The sequence below is a fragment of the Balaenoptera borealis genome (genome assembly GCF_965194805.1).
Source record: "Balaenoptera borealis genome assembly, chromosome: 3".
Classification (NCBI taxonomy): domain Eukaryota; kingdom Metazoa; phylum Chordata; class Mammalia; order Artiodactyla; family Balaenopteridae; genus Balaenoptera; species Balaenoptera borealis.
The window spans coordinates 81,886,721-81,911,548 of NC_138866.1; the positions used below are offsets into that span (position 1 = coordinate 81,886,721).

General features: G+C 44.7%; 1 long non-coding RNA gene across 1 annotated transcript in view; it reads right to left on the reverse strand.

The window, feature by feature from the left end:
* Positions 1–341: 341 nt before the first annotated feature.
* LOC309625511 overlaps positions 342–24,828 on the reverse strand; it is a 291,352-nt gene continuing 266,865 nt past the window's right edge. Inside the window, exon 4 of the long non-coding RNA XR_014242548.1 lies at positions 342–23,203. This is a non-coding gene — a long non-coding RNA (uncharacterized lncRNA). The remainder of the gene's footprint in view (positions 23,204–24,828) is intronic.

Consider the following 24,828-nt stretch of genomic DNA (forward strand, 5'->3'; position numbering starts at 1 on the left):
GGCTCTAATCTAAAACCTGGGTTAAGTCCAATAACTGGGCAAGTGATCTCGGATTTTTATTGGGGCAATTGCCCTCAGCTTCTTGATCATCCGTTTTTGGTTTATTCTGATGGTAAGTCAGAGAGTAGCTCTGTTGAATCCCATCTATTTTGCCCCGAGGGATGCTGTGTTCTATTAACTATTTCTATAACTGTCTTGGCCAAACCCTCTTGGCTATTACTGCAACCTTGCCACTCATGATAATTAGATTCATTCTGAGAGTTAAGCATCATTATCTGGCCTCTATTTTTAAGATGTGGGGTGGGGTTCCTGTTATCTCTATTACTCTCAGGTAGCTTAGTTCTGTAATCGCTTTCTTACCATCACCAGCAGTCTACAAAGGAGAGCCACTACTGAACTTCTTAGTGATGTTGGTGTGCCTTGCACCAGTGTACTTAATGTCTTCCTGTGAAATACAATTCTGGCATTTTTCTCTCATTTACCAGGAGCCATTGCTTTTTCGTGTATCTAGAATACAGCCTAGTAGCAAGTATGTACCATTTCTTGGGGTCCTTACCAGGATGTTAAAATCTGTATTTCAGAAAAATACTTCCAACTCAATAAAATTCCTCTTATTCAGTGCTATGTTCCAGCCTCCTTGATCAAGTGCCCTCAGAATCCAATCTCACGTGTGTACCTGCTAGGTAGGGCCTGGTGCTCTGTTGGGGGTGCAGTCCCTTTTTGCCTTCCCAGGCCCAGCATGTCTACAGCTGGGTGAGCTGCAACTTAATCCTAGTTGTAAGCAAAGTGGCCAGTAGCTGGGGCGAGTAGAGGCCTCTGCATTGTCTTTAAGTGAGAGAGTGGATCATTTCTTCAGGTTCAGAGGTTTTAGAGGAGTTTGGGAATTAACTCAAGTGTTTGGGAGAAATCAACCCAGACATTCCATCCCATGGGTCAGGATTCATTTCCCCCAACCAACTTCCTGACTTTGGTATAACAAACCTGCCTTGACTGGGAGTTTTAACCTTCACTGGAGTTTGGGCTATACTTCCTATTAAGGTCTGGGCCTCAACTTTCCTTGTCCTCCATCTTCAGGTGAGGAAACCCTCTTCATTTGCTTTTATGGAGAGCCTCTGGCTTTGTCGCTTGGTTTTCAATGGACTGCTAAATGCTCTCAGCCATACTCTGAGCTATATTCTTTTTGTGAAACTTCAACACGGTGTAGCAACAGCATCCTCTTTCACTGCCCTCAAGGTTACTCTTTCCCCAGTACTTTTCTAACACCAAATACATAACACGAGCTCTTGCATTCCCATCCATCTATGCACTAGCGTATTTCACCACAGGACAGTTTTAGTGATTGCATCAGGGGCCATCTGTAGTCCAGCCACCCCAGCTGGATGGTGAGTGACCCAGCTCCTACACATAACTCCATTGCCTGCTTCCTTGGGCCACTCTTGGCACCAATTCTTCCAGGCTGGGTTCTCTGGGAAGCTGACACTAAGATGGAGTTTAGTGTGCAGGATGTTTATTAGGGAGTGCCCCTGGGACCGATATCCGTAGAAGGAAAGAGAAGAAGGCAGGACTGGGTAGTGGAAAAAGTCATTTAAAATTTTATACTACAAGAATTGCACTAGCATTGTAGAAGACATAGAAAATAAAGAGAAGAAAAATGAAGCGAAAATCTACCACAATCCTAACACTGCTAATCTTTTGTTAGAGAAATATGTTTCATACATCCTTAGCTAAATGCATACATAATTCCTTATTTAAAGTGGTTTTCACACTGTACATAATATCTCATAATCTGTTTTTTCTCCATCATCTATTATGAACACTTTTCCGTGACAGTGAATATAAATATATTGTCATCTTACTGGCGGCAGAGAGAGGCTTACACACCCTGTGTGAGGTTGGACGATGCATGTCTTAAGAGGGCAGATTCGGGCCAGCCTGCCAGGGTGCCAAGGTTAGCTCCACATTCAGCAGCTTTATGACCCGGGATGAGTTAGTGAGCCTCTCTGCGCTTGAATTTCATCATCTGTAAAATGCTGACAGTAACTGTAGTGCCTATTCGTTGGGAGGATTAGATGAGTTAATATATGCAAAGTGTTGAGAACAGAGTCTGGCATTCGGTAAGTACAGTGTAGGTGGTGTTAGTGCTTTGTACGAAACACCATTGTTTATTTCACCAAAGTCCCTACTTTTTGACATTTACTCGGATAAAAATGATGTCATGATGAATACCTTTCCGCTCATGGGAGGGTCAGGGGCACCTAGTTGCCTATTTCCCTCAGATAAATTCCTAGAATTAAAATTGCTACATTAAAAGACAAGTGCATTTAAAAAAATTGATTTTTGTTGCCAGATAAGCCAATCAGAAAGTTGCAGTAATTTCCAGAACCACCACTAGTGTATGAGAGTGTCCATTTCCTCAGACTGTCTCCTTTACAAATATTACCACCCATGGAAAGCTTGGTCAGTCTGTTTGGTGGAAAATGAGGTTTCAATTTATATTTAATTACTAGAGAGGTTGAATTTTTTTCATAGTTCTATTTGCCAATTCTACTTCTCTTGTAACTGTCTACTTATAGCCTTTGCCTATTTTTCCAAAGAGTTTTACTTTTTCTTTATGAGTTTGAAAGAACTCTTTACCTCTTAAGGATACCCTGCAAATTTTATAAGTCTTAAATATAAAACTGGTTTATGAAACTAGAATGTTAACACTGAAGTTTGAGTTAGGCATTAAAGATATGTTTGGTATGAAAGAGATCAGTTGGTTTCTAGAAACCCTTCTGAGGTGGACTAGTGAATCTGGGCAAAAGGGCAAATGAGTGTTCTTTCCACTCTTTTTAGATTTTTTTTTTCTGTAAGTATGAAATTATATCAGAATAAGAAGTTCCCCCAGGGGCTTCCCTGGTGGCACAGTGGTTAAGAATCCGCCCGCCAATGCAGGGGACATGGATTCGAGCCCTGGTCCGAGAAGATCCCACATGCTGCAGAGCAACTAAACCCGTGCGCCACAGCTACTGAGCCTGCGCTCTAGAGCCCGCGAGCCACAACTACTGAGCCCACGTGCCACAACTACTAAAGCCCATGCGCCTAGAGCCCGTGCTCCGCAACAAGAGAAGCCACCACAATGAGAAGCCCACGCACCGCAACAAAGAGTAGCCCGTGCTCGCTGCAACTAGAGAAAGCCCGTGCGCAGCAACGAAAAACCCAACGCAGCCAAAAAAAAAACCCAAAACAATAAATAAATAAATTAATTAATTAATTAAAAAAAAAAAAAGAAGTTCCCCCAAAATACATAACTGAAAAGAAAGCTGGCTGGGGGGGTCACTGGTGCCTGGTTTAGCCCAACCACGAAATACCTGACTGCTCTCCTTCATTATGTGTGTGGCAGCTATAAAAAGACCGCACGGTCATCTCTGCGGCCAGCCTGAGACAACAGAATGTGAGTTGGTCCTGCTGAGATCAGCTGCCTGCAGCTCTGCCCTCCCCTGGCCTGACCTGAGTCTGCTGGAAAAATCATACCCTCTGCTCTGTTGTCACGTGCTCAGTACCTGGCTTGGAATGGTAAGAAAAGCTAACCTCCCCTAGCCTCTTGGGTTAGGGAGTCTCCCTTTCTCCCCACTGGTCTCAGGAGGATTGGAGATGGCAATGCAGCTTGCTTGTGCTTTCTCTATCCTCACAAGTCTGTGCTTCTCATGCAAGGCCCACTTATTTAGAGGAAAAGGATCTCACTTACTTCCATCCCTGCAACTAGAAAGCATGGTATGGTCCTCAGTCAGACGAACATATGTTCTAGGTTATACTGCAGAAACAAATTATTGCGCCCCCCCATCTCTATGGCTTAATTCAATAAAGATTCATGCTACCTACCCACCGTGAGCAGTGAAGGTTTGGGGTGAAGCATGGGGATTAGTGAGGGCTCTGCTCCACAGAGTCACTCAGGGAGTTCAGGTTAACAAAGGCTCGAGCATCTGTCATGTCACCAGCTACCACAGCAAAGGGAGAGAGAAGCATGGAAAAATTACACTCGCTTTTCTCTGCTTTGGCTGTAAAGCGTCACATATGGTTTCCACTCACATCCCATTGCCCTGAACCAGTCACAAGGCCCCACCAACCTGCAAAGTGGCCGGAGCATGTGCAAAAGCCCATAGAACATGGGGTGAGCTTTCTGTCTCTGCCCACTCCCAGCATTAGCCCCTTGACGCTTCCTCCCAGCATTGCAATTTAACTATTTATAATATTTTGTTCAATGTCTGTCTTGCTAGACTTGGAGTTTTTTGGGGGGATTGGCACTCTGTCTTTTTTGTTCACCGCTGCATTCTTCATGCCCAGCCAGGTAGCCCGCACGAAGAACAGCAATAGAACTGGGACCTTTGATGCCATCTAGTGGCAGCACACATATATTATAGGAGTTGTTACTTCGATGTACAGACAAGAACTCTGCCTTCAATTCTTTTTTGGGGGGCTGGGTGCGGTGCAAGTGGCAGTGTGGGGAGGTGGAACAAGAGTGTTAGAAAAGGAGAGATGTGTCAAGATTTCAGTAGACAAATGCTCTAGAATGAGAATCTCCAGACGTCATCTGGTAGTTACCCTATCAGCTCTGACCCCATCCCAGTTTTACCCCTTCCCCAGTTTGGCTGGTAAAAGAGCTTTTGGGTTTCAGAGTTGGAAGGCGACAAAATGAGTTAAAATTCCATAAAATACATAATTCTTTTTACAAATAAAAAAGTTAAAACCTACCTATAGCTGCTAAATCAGTTGCAAAATAAACTGGTTTACTGGTCTATCTCAATGCTGGCCTGACCATCTTCAGCACCTGGGACGGAAAACAGACAAAGCTAGTGACCTTTTCCCCGCCCTCTGGTACATTACTTCTTCAGGGTCCATGTTCCAGTGGCTTCTGTCAAAGTTGAAAACGTTCAAGGTAAAGAGCCACGTTAAGGTTTCTAAAAAATTATCTGGCTCCAATTATCTGGCTTCTCGAGGTTTCTGAGAAGTGTCAGGGCTAACTCTGGCTGCCAGCTGCTGTGCCGGATGAAAGCTAATGACCCCGGGGAGGGGGCAGACAAAGGGTTTAAAAAGCAAAGCTTAATTGAAATTAATCATGGAAGACAGGAAAACTTGGAGGACAGTGATGGAAGGAGTGCATTCGTGTGGTTTCTGTGCTGTCACCCTTTATCCAGAGACTCCGGGCTCTTCTGTGTAAGTGGCCCCTTGCTCTCTGGAATCCATTATCTCCCTAGGATGCTCCATTATGTGCTTGGTGAGATGGAAACCATGGTGCCCTGCTGCTGGCTCTGGGGAGGAGGAACCTGGGGCCGACAGCATTTCCCAGAAAATAAGAAACAAAACTAAACTTAGTTAACAATGAAGCAAGAAAGAGGAGGCAGGGTGTCCTTTTTTTTTTGATTGCACTGGGTCTTAGTTGTGGCTCACAGGCTCCTGAGTTGTGGCATGCGAACACTCAGTTGCGGCATGCGTGTGAGAATCTAGTTCCCTGACCAGGGATCGAACCTGGGCCCCCTGCATTGGGAGCGCGAAGTCTTAGCCACTGTACCACCAGGGAAGTCCCCAGGGTGTCCTTTTGACCGTAGAGCAGGCTGGGAGGTTTGCTTTGTTTATAAGAAACTGATTAACTGAACATGGATAAGGTGATGAAGGAAGAATTAAAATATATATACTTAACAAATACCATTTGTAGACATAATAAAGAAAAAACAATGAGAGAAAGTTCACAGAAGTGACAGACTTTCTTTATGAAGGACGATCTTGAATTTTTAATTAATAATAACATATTTATTGGGCACTTGGTAGGTGCCAGGTACCAGGCGAAGTGCTTCTATGTGGTTTATCCCTCAATTCTCACAGGTACTCTGTGAGGTAGATGTTGCTATGATCTCCGTCTTACAGAGGAGAAATGGGCTCAACAAGGTTCCATAACTTGCCCCAAATCATGCAGTTAGACCAGCATTCCACTCTCTCTCCAGAGCCCTGGCTTTTGCGGCAGGTTTATACAGCTGCCACTCTGTCCTTTTCTGTCCCCTGAATCCTAGCTCCTAGTTTCACTAGTATTCCTACTGACTCATTTTGTCCCTCAATCCTGCCTTTCCTGCATGACCTCCTTTCTTCCTTGCCTAAGGAAGAGCCATAATCAACATCATCAAAATACATTTACTCTCCTGTGCTGGGGGCAGGGGATGTAGCCATGTGTTAAGGAGGGGCCCTCTGTCCCCAGAAGTGATATATTTGTCAAACCAAGGTTTTGCACGGCTGGTTCTTCTGTCCCTTGATTGCCCCCCTCCCCCCTCCCTTCCCCACAACCATCTTTTCTTGGTCCCACCCAGACTTCAAAACTCTGAGCTCAGAGGAACCCAGAGAGAACAGCCAGAGGCCCCAGAGCCGCTCTTTCCTGTGAGAGGGTTCTTAGAATTCTTCAAAGGGTTTACCCAGGGTTACAGGGTTACAAGTATCACTGAGGAGCTAAACACCACACTGAAGTGTATCTTCTTCAATGAAATGCTTTAAACTGGTTGAAACTCAGTTTTCTGAAGATTAATTATTCTTTTTTGATCTGACGTGGACAGGGGAAGTATCAAAGGCAGAGTGAAAAAGGTCAGCTGGGCTCCGAATTTTCTTTCTTGCTGTTTGAATAAATGTTTGCACCTCCAAATATAAGACCGACCAAAGGTGGCAGGAACTTCTCTGCAAAACTGTGGGAGAGTGTGCAGTGTGAGGCAGTGCAGCGTGAGGGGGCCCTGAGCAGGGCCATGGTGGGTGGGGGCGGCTCAGAGGTCTCTGTATTTTTTAGTACAGGTAAGTGTGCCTGGCTGGCTGTCTTCTTGGACTCAAACATTGGGTCACGGTTAGGGACAGAGTTCAGGACCAGGAGCTGGAAGATTAGGGCACAGGTTTTGCTTTGTCACTGATGACCTAAGATCCTAAGCATGCCATTTAACTTCTCTGCTTGAGTTTCCTTACCACTACAATGGGGGTGATAGCACTATTATCCTGTCTCATGGGTTTTTTTAATTAACTAAAATCAACCAAAAGTAGTAAATTATTTTGAAATACTCTGGTTAAAGGTCTAAGTAATAAGTAGATCTGATCACATGGAAACTCTGTTTAAAAATCTACTGTGTTCTTGGATTGAAAGAATCCATCGTTAAAATGACCATACTACCCAAGGTAGTCTACAGATTCAATGCAATCCCTGTCAAATTACCAATGGCAGTTTCCACTGAACTAGAACAAATAGTTTTAAAATTTCCATGGAAACACAAAAGCCTTGAATAGCCAAAACAATTTTGAGAAAGGAGACTGGAGCTGGAAGAATCAGGGTCCCTGACTTCCAACTATACTACAAAGCTACAGTCATCAAAACAGTATGGTACTGCCACAAAAACAGACACATAGATCAATGGAACAGAATTTAAAGCCCAGAAATAAACCCATGCACTTACTATCAATTAATCTATGACAAAGGAGGCAAGAATATACAATGGAGAAAAGACAGTCTCTTCAATAAGTGGTGCTGGGAAAACTGGACAGCTACATGTAAAAGAATAATGTTAGAACATTCTGTAACACCATATACAAAAATAAACTCAAAATGGATTAAAGACCTAAATGTAAGACCTGATACTATAAAACTCTTAAAGGAAAACATAGGCAGAACACTCTTTGACATAAATCGCAGCAATATTTTTTTTGGATCTGTCTTCTAGAGTAATGGAAACAAAAGCAAAAATAAACAAATGGGACCTAATTAAACTTAAAAGTTTTTGCACAGAAAAGGAAACTATAAACAAAGTGAAAAGACAACCTATGGACTGGGAGAAAATATCTGCAAATGATGTGGCCGACAAGGGATTAATTTCCATAATATACAAACAACTCATACAACTCAATATCAAAAAACAAACAACCCAATCACAAAATGGGCAGAAGGCCTAAATAGACATTTCTCTAAGGAAGATATACAGATGGCCAAAAAGCACATGAAAAGATGTTCAATATTGCTAATTATTAGAGAAATGTGAATTAAAACTGAAATGAGATATCACCTCATGCCATTCAGAATGGTCATCATCAAAAAGTCTACAAATAATAAATGCTGGAGAGGGTGTGGAGAAAAGGGACCCCTCCTACATGGTTGGTGGGAATGTAAATTGGTGCAGCCACTATGGAGAACAGTACGGAGGTTGCTTAAAAAACTAAAAATAGAGTTATCATATGATCCAGCAATCCCACTCCTGAGCATATATCTGGAAAAAGCAAAAAACCTAATTTGAAAAGATACATGCACCCCAGTGTTCAATGCAGCACCAATAATAGCCAAGACATGGAAACAACCTACATGTCCATTGACAGATGAATGGATAAAGATGTGGTATATATACACACATATATATATACACACATATATATATAGAGAGAGAGACGAAGATGGGGGGGGAGAGAGAGGGAGAGAGAGAGAGAGGGAATGGAATATTACTCAGCCATAAAAAAGAATGAAATAATGCCATTTGCAGCAACATGGTTGGACCTAGAAATTATCATACTAAGTAAGTCAGACATATATCATATGTCTGACAAATACAAATATTTGTACTTGTATACAAAGACAAATATCATATGATATCACTTACATGCGGAATCTAAAAAGTAATACAAATGAACTTATTTACAAAACAGAAATAGACTCACAGACATTGAAAACAAACTTATGGTCACCAAAGGGGAAAGAGGAGGAGGGATTAATTTGGAATTAACATATACATACTACTATATGTAAAACAGATAAACAACAAGGACGTACTGTATAGCACAGGGAACTATATTCAATATCTTGTAATAACCTATAATTGAAAAGAATCTGAAAAACAATATATGTAAACTGAATCACTGTGCTGTACACCTGAAACTAATACAACATTTTAAAATCAACTATAATTCAATTAAAAAAAAAAAAACTGGGGCTTCCCTGGTGGCGCAGTGGTTAAGAATCTGCCTCCCAGTGCAGGGGACAAGGGTTCAAGCCCTGGTCCAGGAAGTTCCCACACGCCGCGGAGCAACGAAGCCCGTGCGCCACAACTACTGAGCCTGTGCTCTAGAGCCTGCGAGCCACAACTACAGATGCCCGCGTGTCTAGAGCCTGTGCTCCGCAACAAGAGAAGCCACCGCAATGAGAAGCCCATGCACTGCAACTAAGAGTAGCCCCTGCTCGCCACAACTGGAGAAAGCATGCACACAGCAAGGAAGAGCCAACGCAGCCAAAAATAAATAAATTAAAAAAAAAAAAAATCTGTGGCTCACAGGAGAGTGCCATCTTTCAGCTTGGCAGACCAGTCCCTCCACTCCCTATATGGCTGTCCCTCGGTATCCATGGGGGATTGGTCCCAGGAGCCCCATGGATACCAAAATCTGTGGATGCTCAAGTCTCTTATAAAAATGGTGTAGTATTTGCATATAAACCTAAGCACACCCTCCTGTGTACTTTAAATCATCTCTAGATTGCTTATCATACCTAATACAATGTAAATGCCACGTAAATAGTGCCACTGCAGTGCAAACTCAAGTTTGCTTTTTGGAAGTTTCTGGAATTGTTTTTCCAAATATCTTCAATTCTAGTTGGTTGAATACACGCATGCAAAACTTGTGGATATGGAGGCCCAACTGTACTCCCACTACACACACCTGTCTGGAGATCTTAATCAAACACGCTTCTTTGTACTTCTGTCCAGGCCATTTCCTTTGCCTATGATGCCCTAACTTTTCTTGTTTGCTCTGGAGCTTGACATTAACCAATGTCCACGCATACCTCCCTCCCCAGACACCAGAATTCTTCCTTTATAAGCTGAATGAACTTGCACAAATTACTTAGCTTATCTGAGCTTCAGTTTCCTCATCTCCAAATTGGGACTAATAATAATTCCTAGTGGTGTAGCTAGAGGTCCTGGGGGAAGTGAGAGGAAGCACCATTGTTACCCCAGATATGACTGTCGTTGAGACTTGGATGAGAGGCCGTTAGAGGAAGCTGTGGGAAAGCTGGGTCTGTTCAAGTGCGTTTGAAACATCTGTGGTCAGAACAAGAGACAAAAAGAGGAGATGGTCCAAAGACAGGGCCTTTTAAAAAACGTGCTCTCTCTCCTGGATGGTAGCACCTGCCCGTGCTTCTGATGTAATTTCCAGACCAGCTGGTGGGAGGGCTAAGGAAAGTTCATGCAGCATTTGGCACAGGGCTGGACATACAGAGCTCCAGAAACATTCGTTATAACTATTATTTAATTGTTTCATCGATGCTCCCATGGTGCTTTACGCATAAATTACATCGTTTATTTGGGGGAAACTGCTGACCCGCTTTGCACCTCAGCGTCCTCACCTGTAAGACTGGAATGGGAATAGTGCTCGCCTTTGGTGGTGAGAAGACAACCTGAGATAATATGTGAAAGCTCTCTGAACATTAAGCACCCAAAAGATACAGCTGTTATAGTCATTTGTTGTTAGGAAGTCAAGCAACACGTAAGAGTATCTGGGCCTCATAAACATCAGGTAAATTCAGGTGCGTTTCGGAAGAACAAATATGTTAGGTCTCCCTCTAGTGAGGATCTGGAGAAGTGCAGCCAGTGCCCCGCCCTGGCCTGTGATTTGTGGGCTTCCACTGGATTGCTGATTTAGGGCACAGCTGCAAGGGGCCTTTGAGCTGGGAGTCTCCCAGGCTTTGCTTACCTCCTGGGTTGGACTAGGAGATTTATGGAGAGACAGGAGGATTTCAAATGTAAAGGTCGTGAAAAACTTTATACATCATACGCCCTGGGACTGGCCAGGGGTTGTGCTAGCTTCCCCTCTTACTGTGAAACTGCTTGTGGAGGGGAGACTCTGGGAGAGATTCCTTTCCCAAAGACCATCCCAAGTAAGAGTGAAGGTGTGGACCACTGTATTCACTCAAACCCCTTCAATGACCCAGAGTTAGTCTGGGTAACAAATACTGGTCAGAAAGAAGAGATGTCAGGGATTGTGTTGACCTCTAACTTAAAATATACATGTGGATTGAGGGAATGGGCTGAGGATTGGGGGGAATGCAAGCCTCAACCAAAGCCCTTTTTGGTTCTCAGGCCCCCTCTGTGGCTCACCACCTTTCCACAAGTCTGCCCTTTGATGTCCCTCTTTTTGAACCACTTCCCTCCGGAAGCAACCCTGGTAGGGATGACTAACCCTGGGAGAAGGAAAGCCAAGGAGGCAGGTGGAGAAAGTCAGGCCAGGCCATCAGGCTGCAGAGTGGAGAGAAGATAAAGGGCAGATCTTCTTCCTTCTCGCAGGAAGCTGTGGCTCTAGGAGCCGTGGAGGCGGTAAGGCTGGACCCGTGCTTACTGGTAATCGTCTCTATCAGCCTCCATCTTGGCCACCTTTCTGCATCCGCAGTCCAGCCCAGGCAAGGGCCTGAAGGGAGAAGAGGTCACAAGGAATTTTCTTCTCAGACGTGGGATGGGGTGCTCTAAGTAAGAAGGTAAACTCTGATTTCTTCCTCCAAAGAGCTCAGTAGGATTTGACCTGATTTTCAAGGGTACACGCAAAGAAACCAGAGCAACCTTACCTCAGGGTTTGGGACATTCTAAACACAGGGGGAGGCACCGTGGGAGATCAATTCCATGCTGGTCTTGGTCCAAGGTGGGAAAGTGCTGGGGCATGGGGATGTTTCATATCATGGGGTGATATGGAACCGAGAAGGGAGGTAGGAGGTCTGTTACTGCCAAAGCAAACGAAGAGAAAGAAGTTTCTACTCTAGAAGCAGGTTACTGTCCGAGGAGGCAAGGACACACTTCGATAGGGTTTCACATGAGGACGCAGGCTGGAGAAGCAGGGCAGAAAATGCAAACTTGGTTGCCTTGCGGTATTGTTTAGATGAGTGTGTCTTGCACTCTGGAGCTCCACAAACCCCGTATCAGGGAAAGCCACTGCAAGGGGAGGCCGTAAGACTTTCCATCAGGCAGCAACTTCAACACCCAGCAAAGTGTAAAAAGCACACAGCAGCCTCCCCTTATCCACGGGGATATGTTCCAAGACCCCCAGTGTGTGCCTGAAACCACGCATAGCACCAAACCCTATACGCATACCTATGATAAAGTTTAATTTATAAATTAGGCACAGTAAGAGATTAACAACAATAATAAAATACAATTAAAACAAAATACTGTAATAAAAGTTACGTGAACGTGGTCTCTCTCTCTCTCTCTAAATACCTTACTGTACAAATGTTAACACCTTTTCCATCTTAACTAAGCACTTATCACACACCGTGGCTGTAATTTGTGCAGTCTGAGGTGCGACAGCAAAACTAGCACGAATTTCTTCTTCCTTCTTCACAACTTTATGGATAGAAGATTCATTCTTGCTGTAGGTCAACCTTAGCATATGACTTTTTTTTTTCTTTCCTTATTAAACCAAGGACTTTCAACTTTTCTCTTAAAGGAAGCACTTTACAGCTTCTCTTTGGCTTATCCGAATTGCCAGCATCACTCCTCTTGCATTTTGGGGCTGTTACTAAGCAAAATAAGGGTGACTTGAACACAAGCCCCATGATACCAGGACAGTCAGATAACGCAGGCAGCTACCATGTCACTAATGGGCGGGATGCGCTGATACCCCTGGCAGGACCGAGGAGGGTGGCACAAGATTTCATCACGCTACTCAGAACGTCGCACAATTGAAAACTTACGAGTTGTTTGTTTCTGAAACTTTCCATTTAATATTTTTGGACTGTGGTTGACCACGGGTAGCTGAAACTGCAGAAAGTGAAACCATGGATAATGGGGGACTATGGTATTTTACTCATGTGAATGTACATGTGAAACCACTGTGGGAAAATTATGTGTGAGAAAATAGCACGCACCAAGTGGATGTGTTCTAAAGTCAAGAAGAGTGGACTGGTTAACTGCAGACCAAAGAGCTTTGTCCCCTCGGGAGCCTGAACACGAATGCAGGCGTCGTTCCCGCTCCAGACACCCTTGTCCGTGAGCATCAGAGCTTCAGAGCATTTACACCACTTGCATAGAGTGTGCTCATCTTGACAGAGCCTCCAAATTACACTTTCTGTAATTTTGTTATTCTTTTTGTGCCACCAAGTCTTATGCTCTGCAGTAACCTAAGGCAATTAGCTTTATCAGGAAGAAAAGAAAGACTAGCCTTGACTCTTCTCTTTTCAGATGCTGAAATTGCCTGATCAGATACTCTGCTCCTATCACCCTTCGGGCAGTTGCTTAGTACTGTTGTGGAAATTTCTAGCCATCTCAACTCTGCAGGTGAGCGGAAACAACCCCCTCTTCTTAGGCTGCCTGTAGGGATAGGGTCCAAGAACCACCCCAGAAACACTTGTATATCTGGCGACCGCTTTTCACTGGAGCTTTGATTATTTTATAGTGACCAAATAGTAAAGGGGCCTTTGTAATGTTTAACTTGGGTGCCCTGAATGGAAAATTACTGGAGACTCGATTCAGTTGAAAACCTGGTTAGACTCATTAGTCACTGAGGTTACTGGCTAGATGAGTAGATTTACTAGATATTAACCAAAATCCAAGACAATCCAGATTTCTTATTTTAGCTATGAATTTCAAGAATTTTCCAAACTTCAAACCTTGTGAAGGCAGGGGGTCAAATAACCTTGTGCCTTCCTGGTCATAAGCAGCAGCCGAGTTCTCTGTCATACTTGGTTCTGAAAGCTCAGTGTGCCTGTGATGAGAGATACTGATTATTCTGGCCCTTGTAATGGTGCTATTTGGGGAAGGGAAGATGCGAGAGGAAAGCTTTCTCCCAGGCTTAGCTGGTGGCCAATGTCCTTAAACAGAAACCCAGAGGCATACGTACCCTGCAAGAGATGCTACAGAGTACTTCAGGACTGGGGTGGGGTAGGGGCTCTTTAGAGTAAGACTTGCCTTCCAGGCCACAGAGCTGTCGTCTGGAGTAGTAATCGCTGACAAGTTTCCTCCCTGCTACCAACTGGTTTTGTATCACTCAGGGCAATCGCCAGTGACTTAGCCCTGAAGAGGGGTGCAGAAAAGATAAAACGAGGAATGTTATGTTTGTGAGGGCATCACCCCCTAAAGGTCTCCCCTGCCAGCAGGTTTTAAGTGGTAGGGGCAGAAGTGACCACCACTGGCATTTTGGGTTTTGTGGTATGAAGAGCCTTTTAAATGAGAGGTACTGAACACCCCTTCCTGGTAGCCATTCCTGCCACTGGAAGCCTGGTTGGCCAGAATGTGGGGACGTGAGGTGGACGCTATCTGCAGGATTCTAGTTGTCAGGGCCTGGCTCCCAGATATGAACTCTAGAGCAGAGAGGAAGGCAGAATGCCCTACCAACTCCCTCCGATCTCCAGTTTGGCCGGAAGCAAAGAGCCTGAGGTGCTATTGGCCAAATGCCAGCCTGTGCTTGTTGGAGCCGGCTGATGACTTCTTTTCTGGTTTATCCCTCACCTTCACCTTTCATACTGTGGCTTTGGAAGCCCTGCACCCAGCTGGATGCACGGCTGCTCAGGTGTGCCCCCAGGGGGCCAGCCAGCCTGGGGAGGCCCCGGCCTGGAAGGAACACGGCGGCAGGACCACAGGGATGGGCTGATCAGGGGACCGCTCCACCTGGGGCTCTGCTGGGGGCTGTGGCCTCCCAGCTGACAACTAACCACTGTGCTGACTCACCATGATTGTGGTTGAGAAAAACCCAGCAAGTTGGTGGCTCCCATGACCTCAGGGGCCGTAAAATATAGGCCAGGGAGCCTCAGCCGGAAAGGGCTTCAATAAGTGAGAAACCAACCTTTTTTCTGCCCTCTCCCCATGTCTCTCTTATGCTATGGATGTTACAAGGGGCCCTAGAGCACCCTGGGCGTTTCCTTCTCTAGTCCCCTGGGGACTGTGAACCAGGTCTGGAAATGGGCTAAAGGGCAGGGGCAGCACCCAGGCCTGTGTCCAAGGCTCTCGGGACTTGTCGTCCTTTCTGCTGTGGCCGAACCTGGATCTAGCAGGTTCCTCCATCTCAGTCGTCTGGCGAGCTCCTTAGCCTCCCAGAGAATTGGAATGACCCTCTCCAGAGACCTGCAGCAAACTCCAGAGCAGGCTGCAGGCTGCATGATTCAGGGGCGAGGGCCGGGGAGCCAAGGAGGTGAACGGGGTAGGGGTAGGGGTAGGGGTGCCGTTTGTACTGCATTCTACGTAAATGGTGCGCCCTAGGTGCTGCAGAGGAGCCGTCAGACAGATGCCCCCGTGCTGCCCCCACCTCAGCTTTCTCCCTAGCCCGAAGCCCCTGACGCCGGCATCTGAAACCAGCACCTAGCACTGTGCCTGGCCCGTTAAGGCACTAAATCGAATCTTGTTGAATGTATAATGCTATGGTAGACAGCATAATGGCTCCCCAAAGACATTCACATCCTAATCCCCAGGACCTGCGAATATGTTACCTGACTTGGCAAAAAAAAGGGGTTTTGCAGGTGTGATTAGCGTTGTGGACCTTGAGATGGAGAGATTATCCTGGACTATCCAGTGGGCCCATTCTAATCACAGGAGTCCTTTAAAGCAGACAACCTTTCCTGGGTATGCCCAGAGAGAGAATTGCAAGTGTGGAAGAAGGTCAAAGAGAGGGCAATGTGAGAAGGACTTGACGCCGCATTGGTTCTGAGATGTCTGGGGCCACGTGAATGAACACAGAGAGCCCTCTAGGAGCTAAGGGTGACCCCAGCTGACAGCCAGCAAGGAAATGGGGACCTCAGTCCCACAACCCCATGGAACCGCCAACACCCGAATAAGTAAAGAAATGGACTCTCCCTTAGAGCCTCCACAAAGGAACAGCCCCGCTGATGCCTCGATTTTAGCCCCGGGAACCTCATGGGACTTCTGGCCCACAGAACTATGACATAATATGTTTGTGCTTTAAGCTGTTTAAGTTATGGTAATTTGTTATAGCAGCAACAGAAAACTCATACGAATGGCTACAGAGTGGAATATGTTTTATAAATGAATATAATTTTCGTGCTTTGGCACCCCAATTTCCTTGGTAGCAGCCAGTGTTAGAGAAGTCCCTTTGCATGGCTGGCCATGTGCCGGTGGTAGGGAGGGCATCCTTCCTTCTGGTCCTGTACCTTTCTTGGCACATCTGAGTTTACTTCTCTGCTGGTATTGTTGCCGGCATCGCCACCTGCCTGGCCCCTGGGAGAGATGTTGCTAGAGGCTGGCCTTTTCAGGAAGCACATAGGACCCCCTACTGCTTCTCGTTCTCTCTGCTGCTTCACAGAGGCAGCCCCTGGCCCCTTACTCCAGGCTGATGGCCCTCACACAGCCCCCACGCGCCTCTTCTTTCCTTCAAGGGTCCTCCCGGGGCTGGCAAGTTGTCTCAGTTTGTAGCTAAGGCCTCCAGATCACGCTGTGTCCAAAAGCAAACTCATGGCTCTCCTCCATTACACTTCACTCCAGGGAAGCCCGGAAATGACCTCCGGCCCCTCCCACCTGACCACACCTTGCCCTCTCCCCACCTCCTCCCTCCTCATGACCCAGCGGCAGATGTGTCTATTGTGGCTGCTGCTTAGGGAATTCCAGCTGGGGTGGGGGTGGGGGGGCAACGTACGATCTCTCCTCTCAGATGCCTTGTGGGGAGTCCTGCTTATTTCCTCCCTTCCCCCCACCCCGCTCGGGACAGGGCCTGAGGCTTGCTGGTGGTGGTGGTGGTGGTGGTGGTGGTGGTGGTGGTGGTGAGGATGGCAGGGGAGAAGCTACAGGCCCCTTGCTATTAGCTCTTCTTTCAAACCTTTCTCTCCCTCTCCTCCTTAGCCTCTTTTCCAGCTCACACTCCGGCAGGGGGAAAAGTGGAGAAGCTGCTCCTGTTCACGTAGCCTGTAATCCCCAGTGGTTATTAACTCATAGCTGCGGCAGTGCCCTCTGAATCTAGCAGTTTGGTCTAGCCTCGACCGTCTTCCTTCTGAGCAGTCTTTGCGGGGTTGGGAGCAGAGAAAGAGAAAGAATGAGTAATTTGATTTCTCAGGTTCTTTGTGGTGTCTTAACGTCAGCAGGGCGGCTGCCCAGGGCCTCTGTCTCCTCAGGCCCATCTAAGGTCTCAAGGCCTTGCTTCCTATGGGCCTCAGTTTCCCTATTCTAGGCCAGAAGGAATTTGTGCTATAAAAGAAGTCCAGTCCTGACAGAAGATGGTTGAGACTTTCAGCCTTCAGTCTCCTCCGAGCTCATTATTCAGTCAGTTTCCTCAGGTCCATGGTGGCCTGTGGGGATGGACCCGTGAAATGCCTGGACTTGCTGTTCCAGGAGCCTCCTTAGGTTTCTGTGGAGACAAGCCCTGGCTCTGATTTACACTTTGGGCCTGTAAAGACTCTTATCAAACTTAGAGTCAGAACTAGAAAGACCAAACAGAGCCCCTCAAGGTTCCTTTTGTGGTTACCCAGAAGAGGGGAACCAGCCAGTCTTGGGTTACAGACAACGGAGGGGCAGTTATTCCAGGTCAGTCACTTCCCCCTGGCCCAGTTCCCCTCCAGCAGGACCTCTGAGAGGTTCCTCTTTGGGTGGTGAGAATGTCACTTTTAGGTGAGATCAACACGGGCGAAATAGTGAGGTCTGTCTCCAGGCCGCTGTCTTTTCTGGGGTCCAGAGAAAATGGCTGCAGCTTCCAGCTTGGAGGGCCTTGATGAGGAAGGACCTTGCGCCTCTGGTGACCTCCGTTTACTGGTGCTGGTGCTGACTGTGCCCCAGACATGGTGCTGGGCTCTCTATGAGCACCATCTCCCTTCATGCCACAGCAATCTGAGGAGGGAGATGCGCTCATCATTCCCAGGAGAGGAAGGTGGGATTTCTTGGGAATCAGCCTGGGGTTATGGTATCAGTCAGAGTGCTGGGTTTCAATCCCCAACCTCTCACTCTGTGGTTTTGGATAAGATATATACTTGCTCTGAAATTCAGCTTTCTTATCTGTAAAATGGGATAACGGTTACCTGATTCATATAAAGTTGTAAGGATTAAATGAAATAAAATCCATGAAGTTGCTTGTACCGAATAGGTGATTAATACATGTCCTCTGCCCCCACTCCTCAAACACAGAGCAAAGTTTTGGCATGCGCTGCACATCATCTCAGGGCTGACAACAGACTCAACCAAAAACAGTTGGATAGAGTCCCATCCAATGATGTCTAGAGGCTCTAAACAGGAGAATTTACGAACATTACCAGGGGCTCAGTCCTACCAGCGAGTACCCTTACCCTATCTCCCCTCCCCCACCCCAAGGGACTGGGTTCCATCGGGGGGGGGCCAACAAGAGACTCCTTTGACTTTCAACACCGTCTGACCTGTCTCTGTAATTGTACATCTTTCTCACTAATTTTTGGATGTGGTCAATTTAGTTTTTGCTAACCTTTCAGTGAAACAACGTCTAATGGCATTCCTTTCCATTTTCCACATGCTGTAGTCCCCGTAACTCCATTTTCTTCAGGGATGATTTTTGGCCTTTATTTTTCCACCAACAGGCCTAGTTAAGCAAATTTCATCCCATGGTTCATCCTGCACCCCCAGACTACTTGGACAGTGCAAGACCGTGTCACGCTGGTCATAGTGAGAGTGAAGCTGCCACCTAGTGGTCACTGGAGGTGTGACTGCCTTGCCATGAGCTCTCCTGTGACTGGTATTTGAAAAAAATGTAGTTAATAGTTTTCTTTTAAACTAACCTAGAAGCTGTGGAGTGAATCAGACCAAGCAATGTATCTGTTTCAAAGCCTTATTGGAAAGAGGTTGAGTGTATATGAATATTTTCAAATCAAAATGATTCGTGAAACAAAAATCAGATTGACAGGTTTTGACCAGAGGGCCAAACTAAGATACAACATTTTTTCTTTGACTAAACTTAAACCCAAAATGAAGTCCCACAAAGACAAAACAAGCAAACCAGCCAACAAACCACCTAAACCAAACAACTCAACAACAGCAAAAGGAATAACTTTTTTTTTTCTCCCAGTAATCCAATACATATCCACCGAGTGCTGGGGTGGCTCTGGTCAGCACCCAGAAGTTTAGTGGGCACTGAAGCAGCTCATAACAATACACTGTGGTGACTTAAAACCAGCCAAAGGAGAATGCAGTGGGAGACCACAAGGAAGATCTACCAACTCTACAGAGCAGTGAAATTTGAGTTGAGTCATCAAGGAATATTCGATTTTGTCAGGTAGGAGGGATAGAGGCAGGAAGGGATTCCACCCGACGGAAGGAAGGGCACATGCAAGGCCCAGAGGGGTGGAAGAGAAGGGTGAGTTCAGGTGTTGGTGGGATGAGTAGTGCGGCTGAAAAATATAATTCAGCCTAAAGCCTTGTGCCAACCATGCATCTGTTGACTGCCTATTTTATGTATTTATTGGCTACCTATTTTTTTTCAAAGTAGACAAACAAAAGTATGAGACACTGAGAAATTTAAGACGACATGGAAGCATGTTGTAAAGGTGTCAATTCTCCCCACTTTTAGTTTTTAGATTTAAAACAAACCCAATAAAAATCCTATCAGGTTTTTTATTGTTTTTTTTTTGTTTTTGGTGCAAATGGACAAGCTACTTCTAAATTTCATTTAGAAATGCAAGGGGCCGAGGATAGCCAAGACCATCTTGAAAAAGAAGAACAAACTGCAAGCCTTGTATTACCAGATAAAGACTTAATAAAGCTAAATAAATGAATCATTAGAAAACTAGCAGTATCTACTAAAAATGAACATACACACACCTTCTGATCCAGCAATTCCACTCCCAGGTATGTGCCCAAACAAAAATGCATAGATATTTAACAGAAATTTATACTAGATCATTCAAAGCAGAACTATTCATAATAGCTCTAGACTGTGACTATTCAAATGCCCATCAACATTGTGATGTCTTTGCAATACGGAATTCTATTTAGCAACAAGAACGAATGATTTACAAGTACACACAACCCTACGGATGCATTTCACAAACATTAACAAAGAAGCCAGAACATACATTGTACAATTCCCATTAATAAAGTACAAAAATGGTCAAAACTAACTGTGGTGTTTGATTGCATTACTAGCTCTGATTCTTCATCTTTCCTGATATCCTTGCCCTTTGCCATGTGACCGCAGCTCCTCTCACTAAGGATGTGGTGCACATTTCCCCAACAGGGCCAGGACAAGGGTGAGACAAGTAAGGCATTTAATTACCCTGGACACAAAATTTAAGGGGTCCCCAAAACCCTCAGTAATCAAGAAAAAGATTTTAATGAAATGTTTTTTAAACAAATCAAAATCAATGCCAAAAAACCCCCCATGGTGAACAAAATATCAACACTTCCAATCAAGAAATTCACCCCCTGCACCTGTAACAACTACTAGAGTATTCAGAAAATCTGTGTAGTTATTTATTTTGAACTCTACCCACAATTATGTATAAGAAAACACTTAGCATTATTTGGATCATTATTTTTAAACGCTATTAGGCCCAGACAAAATCAAAACATAAGAATATTTCCTGAACCAGCATTTCATTTGCTTTGAGTTTTTGCTAAATGTATCTTTACCTTAGCTTTAAACTGGCCTCATTACAATGAAAAGAATATTTTTTATGATCATTGTTTTTTCAACCATAAGTTTACTGCTAACAAGTGTAAGATCAGAAGGCATGACTTTTCTATGCATGGAAATTAGATACGGTTATCATTCAGCATTGATAGTTTGAGGAGCGATTCGTTTTCCAGCTGTCAACCAACTCTATCATCTACTGACCCACCATCTACCGTTCTTCATTCCGGATGGGAAGAAACTCAGCAACTAATTAGAAATGTGACTGCTATGGTTCCCCTGCTGTGGAAACTTCCTTCCCCTTTTAGCTGGGTAGGATTGATTCTGAGTTGGGTGGGAAGATCTTGTCATCAATTTGATGTCAGAGAAAGTAAGGTTGAGATAAAATGGAAAGGTATGTATCTAATAAATAATAGCACTTGTGATTTCTTCCTGCAGCTCCCAAAGGGATAACATCTATTTGCTTTTCAAAAAGACGTACGTATGTTGTATTCTTTCTGGAGAAAATAAGTTTCTCTTTAGTGTCAAATTTTCTACCTGGTCCAGGTGCCTCCCCCTCACCTGGCCCTGACAGTGCTGTGCCACACTTTCTACAGCAGAGGAGGGCCGGGCACAGTGCCAAGAACTGTATCATATCTTCTTTTTACAAATGAAGACACTGAAGCAAAGATATGTTGTCTCACTTGCCCAAAGTCACACAGCGAGAAACGAGCAGAGCTCACATTGAACCCAGCTGTCAGACTCTGGAGCATGTGCTCTTAATCACCAAAAGTTGCTTTCAAATTGTATCATAAGCTCACAATTTCAAAGGAGCTGTGACAAATCCTCTTTTACAGTGAGTAATTATTTTATAAACAGGGCTACCTCTCCCTAATTTATGGCTAGTGTAAATCCATATTTTTATGTACATCAGGTTTGCTTAATGTGGGGAGGGGCATACCTATAGTATGAATTTGTAGTAAATGAGCTCATTCTGAAACTAATGACTTAGAGCATGTGCTTGTAGAGTGATTAACGGGACTAAAGTCAATGTCTCATAGCTTAGCAGAGACTCCGGAGAGAAATGGAATAAAATGAAAATAGTGTTCTGTGAAACTGACTACTGGTATATACGTAAGCTACTCAAATGTTTTCACTGATGGGAAAAACAACAATGGTATTTCTGGTTATAAAGCTTCTTTCTGTTTGGCCCCTTCTGTACTTCCTGTTTGTAGTAGACTTCCTCCTCCTCTTGTCCTCCCCCACCAGCGTGAACAAGAGCAGAACTGTAGAAGGTTTTAGTAAATCATTCAACAGACCCCCGTCCCTGAGCTTCTTTGACTGTCAAAACACTTTAGCTTTCAGGAGGCCATGATCTTCAGTACCTGTTTTGAAGTCTATCCCACTCTCCTCCCTGGGAACCTCACAGAGCCCCCCCATCTACAAACAGCCTTTCCTTTTTCACTGTCAGAAGGGTTAGTTGTGAGATTTCCGGGATATGGTGGGAAATCTAGAGGTTTCCTCAAGTCCCATAATTCCTGCTCTGCTTCCTGCCCACTTGAGAAGGTATTTCTGCAGAGACCATCCTGAGCTCACATTCCTCCCTCGGTCACGACAAAGAAGTCAGGGCCAAAAGGATTCTTTGAATGCACTTGACACCCCTGCTGAGGCTGTCTATTCTCTCTTGTAATTTCTATCCTTAGGAATTGCAGTTTCTGTTTTAAACAAAGTGCTGGTTCTAATCACCGACGTTGGCAACACACCCTTGCTCCTTAACCAAATCGGTCAATATTTATGAGTTTCCATTGTGGGCAAAGTACTATTCTAGGTGCATCAGGGCATGAAAAGGTGAGAATGCAGGTCTGTCCTCTGGGCAGACTGGAATCTGTCAGACGGGGAATTAGAACACACACCGCCCGATCGACTCCAATACTGTGATATGTGGGCTCTGATGAGGGATGTGAGAGTGGGATAAACTCAAAAGGTGTGACAGGCGAATTCTGATGAGGGGATACAGGGTGGCCTTTTCTTGGAAGTGGGATTCATGGTCCACTTTGAAGAAAACATGCCTCCTTTCAATCCCCATCTTAGTTCTGGCATTTATTAATTCACTCCATATTTGCCACAAGTGCATTTAATTAATCTTCCAACCGCCAGCCTTACTCCACTAGCTCATTGCCACAGTTAATGTTCCAGAGTCACCCAGACAGTTCTTGGACCAGAAGGGTTTCCTTCTTGGGTAACTGTGCACCCCACTCCCCAACATCCAAGACATTTTTCTTCCTGGACTTAGATTTTGGTGAATATTAAAATGATCTTAACTTTCACAGTTCTTAGAGAAAAGATTTGGGAAGAAAGCAGTCATAGATTATATACAAATTGCGTTATTTCTTCATTTGAAAATAGTCTGGCCCAAAGAAACTCAGTTAAGTATTAGCAAACTTTTGTAGTAAAGCACGCTTACCTTTGACGATCTGGAGCTGAAGCTACATCTCTTGAAAGCAGCGCAGGACTGACAAGGCAGGGATTTTATCGAGTCTGTGTTCCCTTCTCAATCAGATACAGCTGTGACCCTCCAGGGGTCACAATTGTAAGCTTGTGAGCTGGTTACTTTTAGAATCACCTGGGCAGCATTTGAACCTGCAATTTCTTGAGTTCCAGACCGAGAGTTTCTGTTGCAGTAGATCTGGGAATAAGGATGAGAAATTAATTTTTAAAAAGCTCTCCGAGGTTTTCTGTATAAGCCAGGTTTGGAAGTGACTGTTGTAGGGACTGTGTGATTGGCATGTTAAATTCCTGGTGATTAGTGATACTGGATTAATGCTCTCCCATGATTCCAGTTTCACGAGTCCTTACACACATGATCTACAGCTGATTTAGGAGAGAAAAAGAATGGTTTGTTGGGCAAGGTTGATAGTGGTCACTATGTGTGAGTTGGCTGCACTTGGTTTTTTTCCATATGGGAGAACGTATCCTGTGAGTATGATACACCATCACAAAGTGAGGTTGTACATACAAAACATAATATTAAGTGACACTAGAAAAATCAATCAATCATTTGTTGCCATCTTTATACATCCCACTTTTCACTTTTCCACATTCCATTCTTTTTATATGCTTGTGATCATAATTGATACTCTTTTATCCTCCTGTTAGTATCTTCCTGGAAGTTTTCTCACATTGTTACAGAGGCATTTTTCATTTTTCCTTTTAACACTTGAATGTTCTTGCCCGCTTTTAGCGTATCTGAGTGTACACCACATTGGTTATTTTTAATACTTGCACCAATCAATGTCCTGGAGATTTCTGAGCAGGCCATGCTCACACTTTCATATTTTGGGGATTGTTCATCGACACCACTGTTGGCTTGATGTACTTTAATGTCCGGAAAGTCACTATTAGAAGTGCTCAGCTGTTCCCTGACGCCTCTCACTCTCAGTGTAACGCATGAGACGGACCAGGAGATGGCGCTGTGGGTCAACTTTTCCCTCACATCCTGCACTGCAGGTGGTTTTCCTAGAGAACCCAGGCGAATTATCCCGAGATAAAGCTTTCATTCCTTTCCTACTGGGGCTAATGAACTGTTCAAATCTGCAAGCTAAATGAAATCTTTAAAATAAAAAAAATTTAACTTTCAGCTGGCCATGAAAGATGACAATGGACTGACTTGGAAACCTGCCCTAAAGACATCAGATCTGAACTTCACACTGAACTTGAACTAGGAGGAAGTAGTGAGTTGAGTGTTTACTGGTAGCTTCCAGTTGTTAAGAAACAGGTCAGAGAAAACTTTTGAGGAAGGCTAGAGGCCAATCTGGGCTTCCTGCTGCCCTAAGAGAAGCACAGAGAAATGACTGCAATATAAATGGAGCTCTAAAAAATACATATATTTTATGCTTTCCTTGGTTTAACCCTGAAAATGTTGCGCAAAAGTTGCTATCTACAAAATTAGCATAAGGAAAACATCTGATGCCAAGGGCCATAGGATTTTGCCCAAGCCCTTTGTAACCACTAAAGCAGTTGGCTCACTTTCCTAGGCATTCTGAGAAAATGCTAACAGGGTGTTTGGCTTTCCTCTTGTGTATTTATAACTTCTTCTGGTATTTGTAGTTAGAATGTGGCCTGCTGGAATGGATTTTCCTTTCCTATTTGCATGTAAATAACATGACCATGACCCTGTAAATTTCCCACAGGCCATTTTAGACATAGGGTGTTGTGATCCCAGAGGTGGGGGTCTCTGCATCATCCCTAAGAGTGTCTAAGCCAATTAGCTCAGTTGGTTTGAGCATGGCTGTAAGACATTCCGGGTCACAG